This window comes from Apteryx mantelli, chromosome 16 (genome assembly GCF_036417845.1).
Source record: "Apteryx mantelli isolate bAptMan1 chromosome 16, bAptMan1.hap1, whole genome shotgun sequence".
Classification (NCBI taxonomy): Eukaryota; Metazoa; Chordata; class Aves; order Apterygiformes; family Apterygidae; genus Apteryx; species Apteryx mantelli.
Window position 1 is genome coordinate 3,640,465 of NC_089993.1, and position 17,233 is coordinate 3,657,697.

At 43.6% G+C, this 17,233-nt stretch overlaps 1 protein-coding gene across 2 annotated transcripts in view; it reads right to left on the reverse strand.

The window, feature by feature from the left end:
- SLX4 (SLX4 structure-specific endonuclease subunit) overlaps positions 1 to 8,264 on the reverse strand; it is a 37,035-nt gene extending 28,771 nt beyond the window's left edge. The window contains exons 1-3 of one of the 2 annotated variants that reach the window (XM_067306152.1): positions 8,227 to 8,264; positions 3,921 to 3,967; positions 690 to 792 (exon numbers count right to left, since the gene is read on the reverse strand). The gene's annotated coding sequence lies outside the window, so the exon portion shown is untranslated. Of the gene's footprint in view, positions 1 to 689; positions 793 to 2,557; positions 2,593 to 3,920; positions 3,968 to 8,226 lie in introns of those variants that run through there. The other variant, XM_013939883.2, reaches the window with a different exon arrangement.
- Between the last annotated feature and the right edge of the window lie 8,969 nt (positions 8,265 to 17,233).

The following is a 17,233-nucleotide window of genomic DNA, read 5'->3' on the forward strand; positions in this document are numbered from 1 at the left end:
CTAAGGAATGCTGGTTACACACTTTCATGGGTCAGCCTTTCCTATAAGCAATTACAGATGTTAATGGATTTATTTATTTTAAACTCAGCCTCCTAAACCTGCAGAGGATTTTGCTGTGAATCTTGGAGTCATTTCCTGTGAGAGAGAAACTGAGGTTTTCTGTAACCAGTTCATAAATTTAATTTTCCTGGACAGAATCTTGGGATAGTTATCACTATAAATTGACCATTTTCTTCTAAGTAGAAGAAAGCATGGAGAGAAGACAGACTTGCACATCCTCCACGGCTTTAAATACCTCCACAGACACATGTGTACTGTCATATTATTTATGGTGACTTCCTGATATTAAACTTTGAGACAGACCAGCACTTTTCAGTTGCAATCAATATTCAATGCCCCAGGTAGAGCAAGTGAGATGTATAAACAATGCAAAACTAAGAATTTATCCGTCCTATTCCTCCATTTCCAGACTTGTATTTACAGGCTCCTGGTCTGTGCGACATCTCACTATGTCTGATGCTGCTGTTACTGATGTACCTTACAGCCCCTTTGGCACCAGCCTGTAGAGCTGGAAAAGTAATGGCTTTGCAAAATTATTTCTTTCAATATAAAATTCAGTTCATTTTGGAAGATTTTGGGACTCTACAAATCACACAAGCTGGTCAAATAAAACAAACAGCAGCACTTACCTATCCACTTAGATGTCAAATCTATAGCCCAACTGTGCCTTTCAAATAAATGTGGATCATCAAAATAGCACAAAGCAGGACTAGCAAGAACAGAAGATGGAACCTGGAAAATGGGAGGAAAAGGTTAGATTTTAGTGTATTTTGTACTGATTGCTCTTTTTGCTCAAGTTCCAAGTTTCGGGGGGGAGGGAGAAGGCAATAGCACATGTTCTAATGGTGCTAAGTTTTGACACTTCCATTGACCCGTGTACTTAAAATATGTAGGTGAGTTAAACACATTGCTCAGGACCTGCTCAGCCCAGCACTGTGTTCCCAGCAGTGAACAGCACTGCTTCTGCGGAAAAAAAGCACATAACCCATCGGAAGTCAGAACAGATCAGACAGACTGGATAAAGTCCTCAGTAATCCAATCCAACCCTAGAGCTGACCCTGCTTTGAGCAGGAGGTTGGACTCCTGAGGTCCCTTCCAGCCTGAATTATCCTATGATCCCATGAATAGTCTGTCCTTTCTTTTTCCATCTGGGACTCACTTTGTTTCCTAATAATTTTCTTGAGCCCAGAACCACAACATTTAATTCCTTCAAAAATCTGTCAACATTTACTGTCATAACCCTCTCAACTTATAACACCCTCACTTTTTTAATCCCACCGTTTTAAGACTCACAGGCATCTACTGAATTGAGTACCCTGGTTTACTGAAAAACTGCACAAGAAAGTATCTCTTTTCACCAGTTCTCATTTTGCTACCTTTGTATTTCACTGAGTGTCTTTTGTTGAGACAAGGAGGACAGAAGCTTCAAATCTACTGTCTCTAGACCATTCAGTAATTTATTAAATTATATACATCACATCCTACAGTGTCCATTCTCTAAAATAACAGTCCCAGTCTTTTCTCTTTGCCTAGAAGAATCTTCTCTGGCCCCTAATCATCTCCATCAGGATTCCCCGAACCTCCTTCATTCTGCACTTCTTTTGCTGAGGTGCATTAACCAGTACTGCACACAGCAGACTGATGATACTGCTGATGACAGTTATATAAAGAAGCAATAATATTGTCCATATTCCTTCCTAGTTCAGGCCTTGCAGATCCTAACACCTCATCTGCTTTTTCTGAAAGCACCTGCTTGTTGAATAAAGGTTTTACTCAAACACAGATACCAAAGGCTCTTCCAGGATTTGGTAACATTACGGTGTCCTGTGTAACTTCTCTCTTTCCCAGCTCCACGCTCTACTTTATGCTCCTCCACAACGAATTTCATGAGCTGCAGTGTTACCCGCAGCTCAAAGCCTACTGGAATCACCTCTGATCTGGACCGAGATGGAGAAGCTGTGTCACTGCCCACTGCCTGGTGGGACCATCAGGCACACTCTGAGGAATGGTGGATTCAGAACAAACGCTTGGATGCTCTTTGTTATCTTTCAGCCAGTTTCCTCCATCAGATGGTTTATCGTTCATGCTTTATCTCTTTCCCCTTTCCAAATGACTTCTGAGTAAACGACATTAATCCATTCTTTATTTCCTAATTCGATGACCAATTCAAATAATTCCATTAGACTACTGAGAGACACTCTTTTGGAGAAAGTGGACTACCAGCTTGATAAGATGTTATCACATTAAAAATATGTAATGACAGACATCTGAAAAGAAGCTGATGATCATTTCAACTAGTTTAACAGGTACATCCAAAAGGCTTACAGCTTTGTAAATGCTTAGTTCTTAAAAAGCAGGTAGAACATCTGCTATCCTCCAGCCTTCCACAGCAGCTGCTCTTTCAACAACTGAAAGCATATTTCTGCTAGCAGTTCAACCACTTGACAGTATCTCTTCTGAACTCTTGGATACGCAACATCTGGGCCTGGTTACTTACTGCTTTTAAATTGTCCATTTGCTCCAGGAACAATTCTCCTGCCACCTCAGTCTCCAAGAATGTGTCATCATTATGGCTAGAAAGAGGAGATCAGTGCTAGATAGGCCTCAACAACTTGCATGCAGTAGACACCTTCCCCCCTCCCGACCCCCTAGTACTGCCTCAGTACCTACCCTCCTCAACTACTCATCTTAAAAGCTATTTACTAACTGAAGCCTAATTCCACACCTTCAGAAACAGTAAGTATCATCCTCTATTATGAGCAGTTTCCTGGGGTTCACAAGAATTACTATGTGAACAGGGATTATTCAACACCAGAAAGTGAGGCAGAAACTAACTTCAAAATTTTGTATATTGGTGAACATACCATTCCCTTGCAGAGAAAGTATAAATCACACCATCCTGCAGACAGATTTGTTAACACCTCTCCCCATAACTCCACCAGTGAAACAGCCTAAAAGGCTTCTGCGCTCCCTAACTGGGTCTAAGAGGATATGGAGCTGAGCGTGCAGCACCCCTCTCCACTGGACAGGAAACATGGACTCGGGGTGTGTTTTGTGCGCCAAGCACAGCGCGGATTGCTCCAGGAAGGGTGGCACCATTCTCAGCAGGAGTACCTTCTCCCACTTCCTCCACCAGCAAGATCAACATGGGAGTGGTCCTGACAGTCCTGTAAGGCTGGCCATAATTTAAGGGAAAGTCAAAGGATGGGATCAAAGTGACTGAGAGCTCCTCAGTCTTCAGAAATGAGTTAATAGTCAGGGCCTGTATGGATCTAGGCTGCTAATTAGAGTGTTGACAGCAGGCAGGATGCTGAGATGCATGCGGCTGCCTTGGCACTCTAAGTTTTATCATCCCCTCCCCTTCTCCGTTTTTGAAAGCTGCACTCTGAAGATCTGGAAGGTTGGTAGCAAAACTTTCAGCGAAGCCAGTCAAAACACAGCAAGGGGAAAGAATTTCTGTGGTGTTTGTTCTGGAAACCACACCAGAAGGTATCCCCTAGGGATTCTTCCAGACCAAGTCCTGTAACAAAAAAATCTTCCTAGAGGTTCCCAATACCTCCCATTCCCGATGGAGAAGAGCTTATATGTCCACAGTATAACTTCTGCAAGAGCCTATTATCTTCTACATTTTTAGGATCTCTCTTCACTGGAACCTATTCTCTCTAGGTTCCTGTATTAACCGGTTTCCTTCTCTATGGCACACGCTCTCCTACAGAGAGATAACGCTAAAGCTGCACAGTGCAGATTCTCTGTGTTTGTGGAAGTGCAAATATAATATATAACACTGAGGACAGCAGTGGTTGCTCAGTGAGGAGAGCACAAACGCAAGCGCAGAAGAGGAATTCAAAGTCAGTACCAACCTTCCTGTCCTAGCCTCCGTCCGCTTTCCTGTGCCAGAAAAGGGTAACTGAAACAGATATGGAAGTACAGGCAATGACAAATTAACTCCAGTCTATACAAGCAAGAAAATGACAGCTAAGAAAATCATAATCAGATTTTAACAAGCAACCTTAGCAATGACCAACACCAACGTCTACCAGACACTACCCACTTATATTCCTCATATCCCATCAGTGCACCATGTTCACATTTCTTCTAAAGCCAACCCTCTCACTAGTACCTTGTACATATGGCAAAGCATTTTATATCCAATAAAATTTTTATCACATTCCAGACATGAATTTTAAATCACTACTTACATGACAAAATGCCCTTCTGTTTTTCAAGTGTTGTAGCAACTAACCTCCTACTTTATAAAGCACCTCATTCAAAATAGAAAAATTTTACATTATACCTCCTCTGGAAGGATAAAGGGGAAGTAATCATAAAAATAAAAACTAACGGTTGCTCAGGTGCAAATTCTCATGGCTTGTATGCAAACACAGTAGCATACAAATCAGAAATCTATGCAGCTGGTGTTTCAAAATGCTCATTTCATGTGACTGAAAACAACACAAAAAATTATGAACTTAAACAGAAAAATACAATTGAGAATTAAGGACTGTTTAAAAACATTTCAACAGAGGCCCAAGATTCAACTACCCCACAATCAATAAAGAGAACAACAGTTGTTAAAAGCTAATCTGATTTTCAGAGAAAGAGAGAAATAATCAGAGTAAGAATAAAAACATGTAAAATAGCAACATGATAATGGAATTGGATAGCACTGAATACAAAAAAGGAATTGTATTAAAATGAGAAGGAAGCAAAATTACACCAGATTAATTTTCTGGTCAGAAAAATTAAAGACAAAATTAAGGTTAACAAAACCAGAAAAAACTAACAATGCTATTGGATCATTATTAAATGAACTGTAGAACTGTTAATACAAACTCAGAACTAAATGTTCTAATAGTGCCTATCACATGGTGATGATGAAATTAGTCTGCTCCAATAGAAGCCCAAAAACTATTAAACTGCAGCTCCTGAAGGTATTTCTATCAACACAATCAGATAAATTGCAAGTAGAAGTTACAGGAAGACTGGCTAAGAGCTCTAGACTGATAACTGTGATTTTTCAAAAGGACCATTAGGGAAGCAAACACCCATCTTTCAGACTGAGATCACTAGGCTGTTAAAGAAATGGCTTATATGGGACTTGATGAATCAAGATGGATAACAAAAGTAATACAAATCAACACAGTTTTATGAAAAACAAAATCTCCTGTGTTAACTTAATATCATTTTAATGAGAACTCTGTGTGCTAGAAGAGGTGTAATTATTTTGTAAACTATTAAGGTAGTAACAGGGACAAACTGATTAATCAAAATCATACAAAATCAACACAACACACATTTAAAATGATTACAATCCAGATGCCATAAAGGTTTCAAAATGCAACTGCAAACAAACACGCAATACAAATCTCAATATAAAGTCGTATTTTAGGAACAGGCGCACAGGCCATACTTACAGGATAGCAAGTCTACCCTGGGAAGCAGTAGCTACAAAGGAGTTAAGAGTCCTGACACAGAAAAATGGGTGGGTCCGTATATGATTCTGTGGCCTTGCTGATAAGTATATTGTAGCAGCAAAAAGGTTGCATTTCCTTCATACTTGGCGCTGGTGAAAACAGCAGCAACATTGCTACAGTGAAGCTATAGCCTGATTCATTCACAAATGGGAGACATTACCCGCAGATAATACAGCATTAGTGGCATATAGCTTAGGAAAGACTTTCTTTTCAACTGCCCTTTTGGTACAAAGAAAAAAGCCTCACCTACTCCATCACTCTTCCAGAGTGACCAGAATGTTACCTTACCCCAGGTGTCTGACTCAACTCAGATACCAACAATTCTGATCATTTCAGAGGATTCCACCACTTTGTAGGATAAAGAATGGTCAAGAATGGAGCATTCAAGAGTTCCATATGGTTGTGGAAAGGAGATCAACTGAATAATCAGCGAGAAAGTGAATATAAAGAGAAATAAGAACATTTTACTGTTAAATATTCAAGCCATTTCTTTTCAAGAGGACAGTGTTATTCTAAAGGGCATTAATTACTAAAGGGGATGTTTACTTAAAACAATGCAAATACTACTGACATTTTTCTTTTCAAAAAGTTTATCTTTTGATTTTAGATTATGTCAAAGTTTATCATCACAATAGCCAAATATATGGTGAAATTTAATACAGGATCTTGATTTTCCTGTGTTCTCCACAACAGTAAGATACCTGCTTTGAAAAAGTGACCAAATTCATCACAGATTTCTATAGGCAGTCTAATCCTATATCTTTTACACTAGCATTTAATTAATTTAATGTATAATTTGCTCTCTTCCTAGCTAAAATAATATATAAGAGCTACAGTAAAATATATAACATACTAGCTTGTGGGTAAATTGCTTTACACTGATTCTGCCCTATCACACCTGTTCTCCATACTGACAAAGTATATTGGAAGTAGATAGGCTTGGTTTACCGTTCTCAGAATATATTTTTACATTTCTTTCCATTAAACTACCTTTTCCTTTTACTAACTTAAGTCCTTGACATCCTCAATATATAAATATATCATTACCTACAGGCTTGATGTGAGCTCTCCGGGAACCTCTGGTATCATACCAATAATCTCAGGGACGCATAAATGTGCCTGTTCCATGGACTACTAATAACAAGCAATAGCTCAGCTCCCAGACCACTTTGTCAGTTCCTCTATGTTTAGCTTTCAGGAAAAGTCTCTCTAGAAACTCTGAAGAAGGGCCTTAAATACAACTGAGGACCCTGAAGCATAGTTTGAGGTTCACTGGCATACAATAAAGTGTCAAACATCTTGTTTAAATTGCTATTTTCTACCATTTGACACCTCCTTTGGAAAACGCTTTAAGGAAAATTGAGCCAGTGGGAAAAGCAAATGCTCAAAAGAACTGGAGGTCCATTTTCTTCCAAACGCAAAGTTTATGATCAATTTTTTTTCCTGTTTCTGTTTCCAGTCTGCTGCTGACATGTCCCCGTAGCACAAAGCAATATAACATTTCCTAGGTATACAGAAAACTGTTTCAAGCCAAACAGCAAAATCAAAGGGGAGGGGAGGGACCAGAAGGAAGATGAGGAATAGGATCTGAAGGAGATGTGAGAGCCAACCAAACCAGGGTCTTTTTGTAATTAGAGCAGTGACTGTACCCAGCCTGTGATTTTTGAGAGTTTATACAGCAGCCAGTAGACTGAGCATAAATTAAAGTTATTGACTTTGGGTGTTACTAGAATCAAACTATTCACTACAAATAATAAATGTTTTAGCCCTACAAATGCATGATTTCTGCTTTATTTAAGATCATCATGGCTACTAGAAGCACCTGCACATCTGCAGGATCAGGGACAAAGTCTTGTTATTAAAGCAGCCAACGCTGACTGTTTCCCCTCAAGGAGGGTCCTTTTTCCCAAGCCTCTTGGGCCTGGAAGCGATAAGTAAAATTCTTTACTGCTTCCCAAGCAGCCAACAGAGTCCTCAACAATTGTTCCTCCCAATAATGGTGCTTCAAAGAAGTTAGCTTTAAGAAACTGAATGCATTAAACAGTTTTTACTGAATCTTCCAAGCAGCCCTTGACGTAACCGCTGCGCTCAGTTTGGTATGTGGAGTTTGCCTGAAATACCCAGCTCGCTTACATCAGGCGCACTTCTGCGCACCCGCGGTGCCAGGCCGTCCATCGGACAACTGCAGCTCCACTCAGCCCCTGATTTCTTTTGGCTTTTGACGAGCCGTGACGCCAAGGACTGCGGCTTCGCCCTGCGGAACGGCTGCAGCGCGGGGAGGAGCCGCCCCGCCGAACTCCCCCCGAAGCCCCCGGCCCAGCCTCACCTAAGGCGCCCGCACCCCTGAGGCCGCCAGGCTCCTCGCCTCACCCTCCCTCACAGCACGGCCCGCTCCTGCCGCTCTCCAGACGCATGACGTCGCACCCTGGGGCTGACGTCACCGCGGCGTCGTTCGACGCCGCGGTGACGCCAGCCCCAGGGTGCGGCGGCGCCGCCGCCTCCCCGCCAGCAGGTGGCGCCGCGCCGGGGAGCGCCGATGGCGGCGGCGGCGTGACGTCACGCCGCCCGCCGCCCGCCGCCCTCCCCACAGAGGCGCGGCCCGCGCGGCCGGCGCTGACAGGGCGGGGCGCCCGATGCCGCCGCGCCCGCCCGGCCCGGCCCGGCCCGCCGCCGCCCCCGGCCCGCCGCTGACCTCTTCGCCGCGGCACGGGCTCCCTCCGCTCCTCGCGCCCCGCCACAACGGCGGGGAGCACCGACAGCGAGGCGAGGCGCATGCGCCGCGCTCCAACCGTCCGCCCCCCCCCCGGGCGTTTTGCGCATGCGCGCTCGGCTCGGATGCACACCCCCCCCCCCCCCGCCGCGCAGGCGCAAAGTCTTCCCGCCGCGGGAGCGGTTGCCATGGTGACGGCCCCCTTCAGCCGGGCCCAAGGGTCGCCGCTTGCTCGGCCGCGGCTCGCGGCCCTTCTGCGCCTCGCCCGCGCCCCCTGAGGCGAACCCGGCCCGGAGCGGGCAGCCCCGCGGCCACCGGGCGCCTCCCGCGGCCTTGCAGCGCTGCAGGGCCTCAGCGCAGCCGGCCCCAACCGCGGGAAAAATAAAATACGGCAGCGCTTGAGCGGGGCCAGCGGCTCCGGTTGTAACACAGCTGAACAGCTCTCGGGCAGAAATAGCACCAAAACAGGAAAACGTACAGCAGAGCGTTGCTTCTTTAATAAATAAATAAATAAATAAATAAAATCTTTGGAACATTCAGATGTAGAAGCATATAAATGTTAAGGAGATAAAGACATAGGCCCTGCTTGTGAGCACCGAAAAGTCACTCCTTCGGCTGTGCGGTTAAAACCGGCAGTACGCATTTGTGGGCTACAAAGCTGCCGCTAAAGCCCATGAAAATCGTAACGCTCTGGGGATGTACTGAGTGCTTTGCTACTCAGAAGGAAATTGGTGGCAGTACTGAAATTTGAAGGTGCACAGTTCTCTGCCTCAAGCTTTCACGGAGCTCATCGGTCAACTGAAAGAGCATTACCTTTTTATTTTGTACCTTTTGCTACCTGGAGTTGAAAAGGGAGATGGATGTCACGTTTTCACAGCATTCAGTTCAGGCTCTCAGTTCGCATACTGAATTTTAACTCTGAGCTGTGTTCAAAAGCGATTGCCTCCAAATGAGTAGTTAGTTGTGGCTAAAGGTCTGCAGGTATTAAAATCACCAGAGCTGCAGGGGGCTTCCTCATACACTGGGTTTCCATTTTGAGTGCAAGTTTCTGTGTTGAAATCAGAGTTTTTCCTTAAAGGTTGGTATAGATGCAATAAGAACCAAGATTACTACTAGGTGACATTTCTTAACAGGCCAAGAGGCATATAGAAGAAGTTTAGCAGCATATAGAAGACGCTGTGGCTGACCATCAGTGACATCCCTATTAGTTTGCTTCAAAAACATCAAGTACTTTACTAACAGTAACACTACTTCTAAATGTAAGCGACCTGATGGCTCCTTTACATGAATCAGCATTTATTTTTTGCATAATTACATCTTGATCCCTAATTTGACATTACCAAAACAATTTGGCATTGTCACAGCATTGCCAGTTTGGAAAATTTATTGGAGAAAAAAAATTAAACTACAACTTTTAAAGCAAAACGAGCTACTGAGACACTGTGCTTTTTCAGTACCACTAAAGCGATTTAATTTTTAACCCATGCTAAATTCAAACAATTTTAGCTTGAGTTTTAAGCAAAAATGAGGGCCCTTGATTATTTTGGCAAGATTGATCAGTAAATTTTATGTAGTGAATCTCCCCAGGAGATGGAATCTGCCCATGCCCATATGACAGAACCCAAAACTGATATGAAGAAATCCTTTGGTTTGTGTCTTTCAACACTTCTGCTAGTTCATTCAAGTTCTTTCTCAAGTTGCTACACTTTATGGCAATTAGAAGCGCTCTTAAGAAAATCCTGCAAGAACTTACAAGCAAATATTGCACAAACATCCTGAAAACACTCCAGTTATGATGTACTGAGACATCACATTGGTTCCACAGTTACTACTAAGCCAAGTCACAGTAACATTTTGTTGCACAATACCATAAGCGCAATTCTTGAGCACCACATACTTAAAATAAAAACCCAAACTAAACATTAGAGAAGCAGGAAACTTAATATAGGGAGAGAGCTAAATTATTCCAAACAATCTTACTTTTGCCTTCATATTCTCACCTGTGTTTTCAAATAGACGAAGCAAGGCAGGGACTAAGCAGGAGAGGAGACCCTGACAAACAGCCCAGGTAAAACTTAAGCTTTCTGCAAGTGCCAGATCACGTTCCTCTCCTCCCAGCTACGGTCATAGCACTTGCTGCTATCGAGCCCTGAAGGCCACGTCCTCTTTGATAGATGCTGTTGAGGTAGGCGGCAAGAGGACATCCAGGGGCTTCTCCACAAGAAGCCAGACAGTGTGCAAACCCCGTCACACACCTGCGGGCTGTGAAATCACCCATCAGCGTTACAGCAAGTGACACTGAGTACAGTGAGCACACACCATCTTCAGCTAGAGACCAGCCTCCCCATCGCTGCTGCCAGACAACACTGCAGTCTTGATCCCTTCTATTGCATTTCACCGAATCACACAGAGTTGTCCAATGCAAAAATGCTGAGACATGAAAGAAAAGGACCCCTCAGAAATGAGAAATGCATAACATGCACAAGCATCTGTTTTTTCACCACTTGAATCATTTACAACTTACTGTGTTCAACTTGGGTAGCGCAACCACCCTGAGCCTTGTTGATGCATGTAAATACATTGCAGCCTTTTTAAAATCTGCACTTAAAAAGAACCAGCTGAACTGTGGTATTTTTATATAGACAGGCTCCAAAGCACAGAGATTTAAAATACCTACTGGCTACCAAACTGGTATCTATTTCACAGGACATTTCCATGCCTCTGAGCATTGCTGGAAGGCAGCAAGGACATGGTTGCTACAAAAGGCTCTATCCACTATTTGTACCCAAGAATATCTGGAAGATGCAGCCACAATAACACATATAGAGAGCAGAAGGAGCTCTCCCGAAATCATGCAGCTGATCAGAGGCAGGATATCTGATTCTTTGTGTAGGAGCTGACCTACAGGACTTCCGTTAGTAATCTTTTTAAGAATTCACTTTTTCATCCCATTAGGGAAACGGTCTGCATCCGAGATGACCAACTGGTCCCCAATCACAGTCTTCTTTGCATTCAAACAGCAGCCGTGGCTCTCCCAACTACTGGAGTTTGCAGCCGCTCGCTTAGGGCCTGCCAGCACAGCGGGGCTGCGATATCGCCTTCTGGATACCAGCAGCCCCAAACCCCCCAGAGGGGGACGGTGACTTGGGGGCACGGGCAGCGGTGGAGGGCAGATGCGGTTCCTGCCACCCAGGGAGCGCAGGCTCTCCTGGCTCAATGCAGGGAGCTGGGAGACAGCAGCTCCCTATTGAACTTCAGCCAGAACAAGATGGCTAAAAATGGTTTGGAGCAATGACACAGGACAGGGATGATGTGCTGGGCTGGCAGGGCTCAAAACCAAAGAGGTAAGAAAAACACAGACTAGTGGAAGTGAAGCCACTTCTACAGACATGCCTAAAGCATGAGCGTAGGGCCCCGGTGCTTTAAACTCTAGCATGAAAATGTTGTCTTAACTAGAAATACATGCTATTAGTACCCTCCCATGAATTATACAGCCATATACATGCAGAGAGATCCTTGAAATAGCAACACTTCTGATATATGTTGCAAAGGACAGGCTATTTACTATCATGCTTTATTTTTGAGCTTTCTCTCTAGATAACTATGATCATGTACAATACGGTCAGAATTTCCAATATTAAATGTATTTTAAAAACAGCTGTGCTTGAAGTCACAGTGTAATACTATTTACACTAAATATGTAAACATATATAAATAAAATGTGCACATTATATATCATCTATACATATACACATTTATCCCGGAATGCTAAATTAAGCACATCTTAAAATTTGTGTTTTGCTGTGTTCTCTCTGCTCAGTCTGACAGGCAGATCCACTGATCTGTATTAAGACTTTTAACTCTGGTGGCTGTTTGGCAACTTCAGACTACCTTTTTGAAGCTTGCAATGCAAATCGGCTCAATCCAGGTCAGCAACGATCAGAAAAGCAGCGAAGGGGCCTAGTCTAATAGCAGTGGATGGGAAGACTGAGCAAAGTTTAGCTTTAATCTGCCCTTCACGAGTTCTCTTGAGCTTTGGCCATGCTGGATGAAGGAATTCAGCACAATACTCTCTGCACTGACTCTCTTGAAAGGACAAAGCAAGAAACAATACAGCGTTTTCCTCAAGAAGAGTTATCTTTTTTCCGTAGGTGTAAACTTTGGGATGGTGCATGCCAGTATACATTCCTCTGTCTCCTCTTGTAAGCCTCTCAGATAACTATGCAGGTTCCCATTCCATAAGTCACACAGCATGAATTAGAAAGGATACACTTCAAATTAACTTGTTATATAATCATATTTTCCTCCTGTTCTCCCTGAAGGCAAAATCAAGTACAATTTCCAAGAAGAATCACCATCATTCAGTAAGGGCATTGGGTATTCAATGTGTACTAAAAGTCTCTCTAAAAACTTAAAAAATGCAATGCCCAATTAAAAAAAATGCTTAAGCCTTGATTTCTTGAAGCATATTGCAAGATAACTTACAGCACCTGCTAAACTACTTGAGACAAAACAAGCCCAGTGATTTAGATACATTAGCAAAGACAAAACTCAAGCTGATTCTCCCTCTGCCTCCTGTCACAGCTCTGACTTCCCAGGTTTCTCAGAGTTTCATTTGGGACCATTCCATTATGCTCTTACTTACTGATTTACTTCTGGAACAGGTTTTAACCCAATTACCCCTCATTTACTTGGGCTACAAGAGAACCAAGTTTTGCTTGGCTTCACAGACTGCTTCTTGTTAACTGCCACTACCTGACCCCAAATCCCCTGCAGATAATATCTTGACATTTGGAATAAAGTCAGGCAGAGATTTTTAACAAGCGATTCCTATGACATATTTTGCCATATAGACTTAAGAGGAGGAAACTCTGCTTCTTTCACCAGGTTTTCATCCTTCCTGCTGCATGCAAGTAGATTAAGGGCAATGAGACAATCAGGAGTCCATATAAGTTTAAGTACTTACAGAAGCCTTTGGTTGTTGCACTCCTGCCAATTACTCCATTTCGACCAGGACTGATGACATATTTTTTATCCAGTCCCACCTGTTCACACTCCGGACTGTTTCCTGGAACAGTCAGATGTGAATGGGCTTGTGATTTGAGATTGATTTCTTGCCAGAAGGGGCTCCAGCTCTGACAGTGGGAGAGAGCGATGTGGGAGCACCCTTCTGTCATGGATGAGAATGAGAAGATGACTGTCAAGGCAGATAAACTGCCCTCTTGGTTTGGACTGCATCGCAACCACAGCATCAGTCACTAAGGGCTCTAGAGAAAATGGAGGTAAATGGAGAAGGAAGGAAAAGGAGAAACAAAAGATGATTCTGAGAACAGAAGGAAAGCAAATGACTTTTTCTGGAAAAGAGCTTCCTGCTGATGAAAGAAAAGGAAAACCTGGGTTCAACTATGCCCAAGGGACTTGAGGTGAGCTGTTCTTAGTGAAGAAAGATAGCAAGAGAGAACAGCAAGGTCATTTTTAGCATGCCTTCCTCTTTTTCTCGGGCAATAGGGTAGGTTTCCAACTGGAAAGAACTTTGTAGAGGATGATTTCAGCAACCAAGCTTCCAGGTCTTTACTGAAATCCCAGGAATTTCTGAAACCTAAGTTACTGAGAAAGTGCATGATCATCTCACCAGATAAAGTTTGGGCAGACCCAGAACTGCCCTGGGAGGAGTTTTCAAATGAACAGGGCAGGAATGCTTTCGGGAAGAGGCTCTTCAAGTTCCTGTTATGTTCATGTTGCCTGTCTCATCCAAACCCAGGAGGTACTTGTCTACATGCCTTTGGATCTTGGAGAAGCGGTTGCTTCTACTTTGTGTTGGGATTCTTGGGTCCTGGTTTGTGCCCCTAACTCAGATTCACTGTGTTTCTTAGGGAAATTTATTTAATCTCCATATGGACCTTATTTGTGCAACGAGAATAACTCTGACTTAATCCTCCCATCTTCCTTGTGAAGTAACAACTGTAAAGCGCTACAGAAGTGCTAAGCATTATTAATGGCTCACAAGTTCTCTTCTTTTGGAAACCGTGGCCATTTCTTCCCATAATGTTTTAAACAGTTGCTGCTCGAGGAGCTTACATTGCAGATTCCTGGCCTGTGGTTTGTCCATAAATCATAGAGTTGGAACCTACCCAAGACACTCTCGATAGTCTCAGCAGGAAGTCTGGACGAGAGAAAACTCTGTTCTCAATCTGGCCCAGTGAACTACTTTATGGTCCGGTCCAGTTTCAAGGTCCTGAGCCAGACATGAGAGGGATTCTGCCCAAGTTTAAAAGCACAAGGTCTCAGGAATGTCCTTTCAAGCTGGATTTCACTGCCTATAAATATTTTCCATCTCCTGCCCTGGAGAATACAGGTTTGACTCCACAGCTGATGAGCCTGGGCAGAGCAGGCGAGAAGGCCACACTGTTCATCACCAGCAGTTTGTCAGCACACAAAGTGTTACTTGTAGAGAAAACTTTAAAAAGAACCCAACCCCTACTGAAAGCCAGTTCTGAACCTAAAAAAGACACACAGCAGTTTAACAAAGTCCCAGTAAAAGTCAAACCTTATAGACCAATTTTCTGCACAGAGCAGGGCTGAGCATTGCTTACAGCCAGGAACCCAAATAAACCCCAGGAGATTCTCTGAGGTTGGAGATCCCCAATTCTCTCCCATGGGAAAATCTGGTAGAGCAAACGCAGAAGCAAAGGACACAACCAGCCCATGCCCCAGCGCTTCACAGCACCATTCCCCCACACTGCGCACTCTTGGAACACTTGGTTCTGCTCAATATGCTGGAAGAATCAGGGGTCTCTATTCCAGCTGCAGGAAGAGCGCAAGCCGGATGGAAACTGGTTAGTGATACAGTGCTTCTGGGGATGAGTAACTTAGTATCTGAAAGGAAAGGATGGGATCTGGGAGGAAGAACACAACCCCAACTTCAACACTACAAACAGCACTCAAACTTTGATGCAAGATCTATACTCCATACAAACCTTCCCTGCTTGTACAGCACGTTTCGACATTGTGCAGGGAGAAAGTGAAAAAGCAGGTCCTAACCAGCCTCCTATGCCTCCCTTTTATCGTCACGTTAGAAACAGCTCATCCTTTACACAGCTTTCATTAACCAAAGTGCCTCTGTTGCGTTCCATGCAGAGACCCTTTCAGGGCCAAAGCCGTTTGCAGACCAGCTTTTGAGCAATTCGCTTGTATTGCTATCAGCAGTTTTTGTTCACCAATCTAATGCTCTTACCTCTCCCTCTCCCACTAGGATCTGTTATGTTAGCCAGGTACAGAAACACCAGTTTCTCTCCACAGGTCTTTGCAAAGTAAAGGGAAAAGCTGAGACAGAAAGGTGAGGACTTGGAGAGGCAACTGGTGCATGAAATGATGAAGCTTAGTGCATCAGACAAAGCAGCATGATCAAATATGGGACATTTGGGCCAAAGTACCCTCCTGATCCTGCTGCTGCAGCTCCTTGCTGCATACAGGCCCCTGGGACTATCATCACCTCACTGTGTTGGATGTGGTGCAGTGACAAAGGGTGGGTTTGCACTCCAACAACAGAGGTCTTGTTAATCTTCTAGTCACCAACCTCTCATGGCAAAAATTAGCACATCGAGGGCTGCTGGGATTCCCAGAGGATTCCCAAGATTGGAAAGGTTAAATACACGTCAGACAGAGTTCATGCTTGTCTTGGAGTAAACATGCTCTGTCTCTGAGTGCACCAGATTTTATAAACTAGCATCAAGCTTCAGTTCAGGCATTACATCAACAGATGCTATTTTAGCCAGTTTATCAGTGAGCTCTGGGTGACCAGCCTGCAGGCTAATGCACTCACCTACCATACTGTTAACATCATAGATCAGCAAAGCTTTTCATTTCTTCAGTCGGTGTTCATGAAACACACTGCATTACGAAGGTCTAGCCACATGGCCACATTGTATTTCTCCTAACCTATATGTGCTATAAAGCTTTGACATGCATGTACAGTATCTAGTAATTTTTCCTGTGTATTTACATCAATTTTGATGGCAAATGACCTTACATCTACTTGGAAGCCAGGAATGCTGCCCAGCCGCTAAACTGTATAGTTGAGCCCACAGACATTGTCTACTTCTAGGAGTAAAGCCTTATGCTTGTTTACCTATGTCAGCATAGCTGCAGGCTTACTCTTCCAAGCTTTAAGTATGGACAACTTAGGGGTATTTCTTTATTACACAATCAAGAAATCCCAGCATAATCAAAGACAAGATGTCATCCATATCTTACTGGGAGCTGGATCAAGACCTGTGGTCTCCAGCTGAGCTACACAGCTACCCTAGGGACACAGAAGGTGGCTCCTTGTTCTACCCAACATCTCCCTGAACTTTCATATGTTAGTTCCTCTTCTGCATCTGAATAAATCTGAATTTTAAGGTGATGTTAATGAAACATCTAAAAATGGCACTCCAAACAGCAAACCCTCCTCATCCCTCTTCACGCAGCCAGACTTCCTTTAGCTTCCCGAGCTCATGTTGTTCTGGGAAAGAGTTGGAGGTTATCCTGTCCAGCAGAACATCCCAACTGTTAATCAAATTCAGCCTACAATCTTAATCTGGCAATTTAAGAATAAACTAAATGGATATCACAGTCACCTCAGAGCCCCCAATAAGAAGGGGAAAGAATTCTTGTAAACCTGTGCAAACTAGACACACACACAGGGAAATCCAGTGTGGCATTTCTTTTACAGAGGTCCCGTCTGTGGAATGGCCATTGCTCATCAGAAAGGATTCAAAGGGCTAAACTCCATTTTCAAGGACAAGGCTAACAGTGCGCCTAGCTGGAGATTCTCCTCCTGTTTTCCTTCCACATTCTCCTCTAGCACCTACTGTTTTCATAACCCTCTCTTCCCACCACTGGCCAATGCCTGATGCCCTGAAGAACCAAGCAGCATCTGAAAAGGGAAGAACCATCAAACCATCAGATTGGAAACACAAAGCCTAAAAAAGTAAGGGGAAAAGAGAAG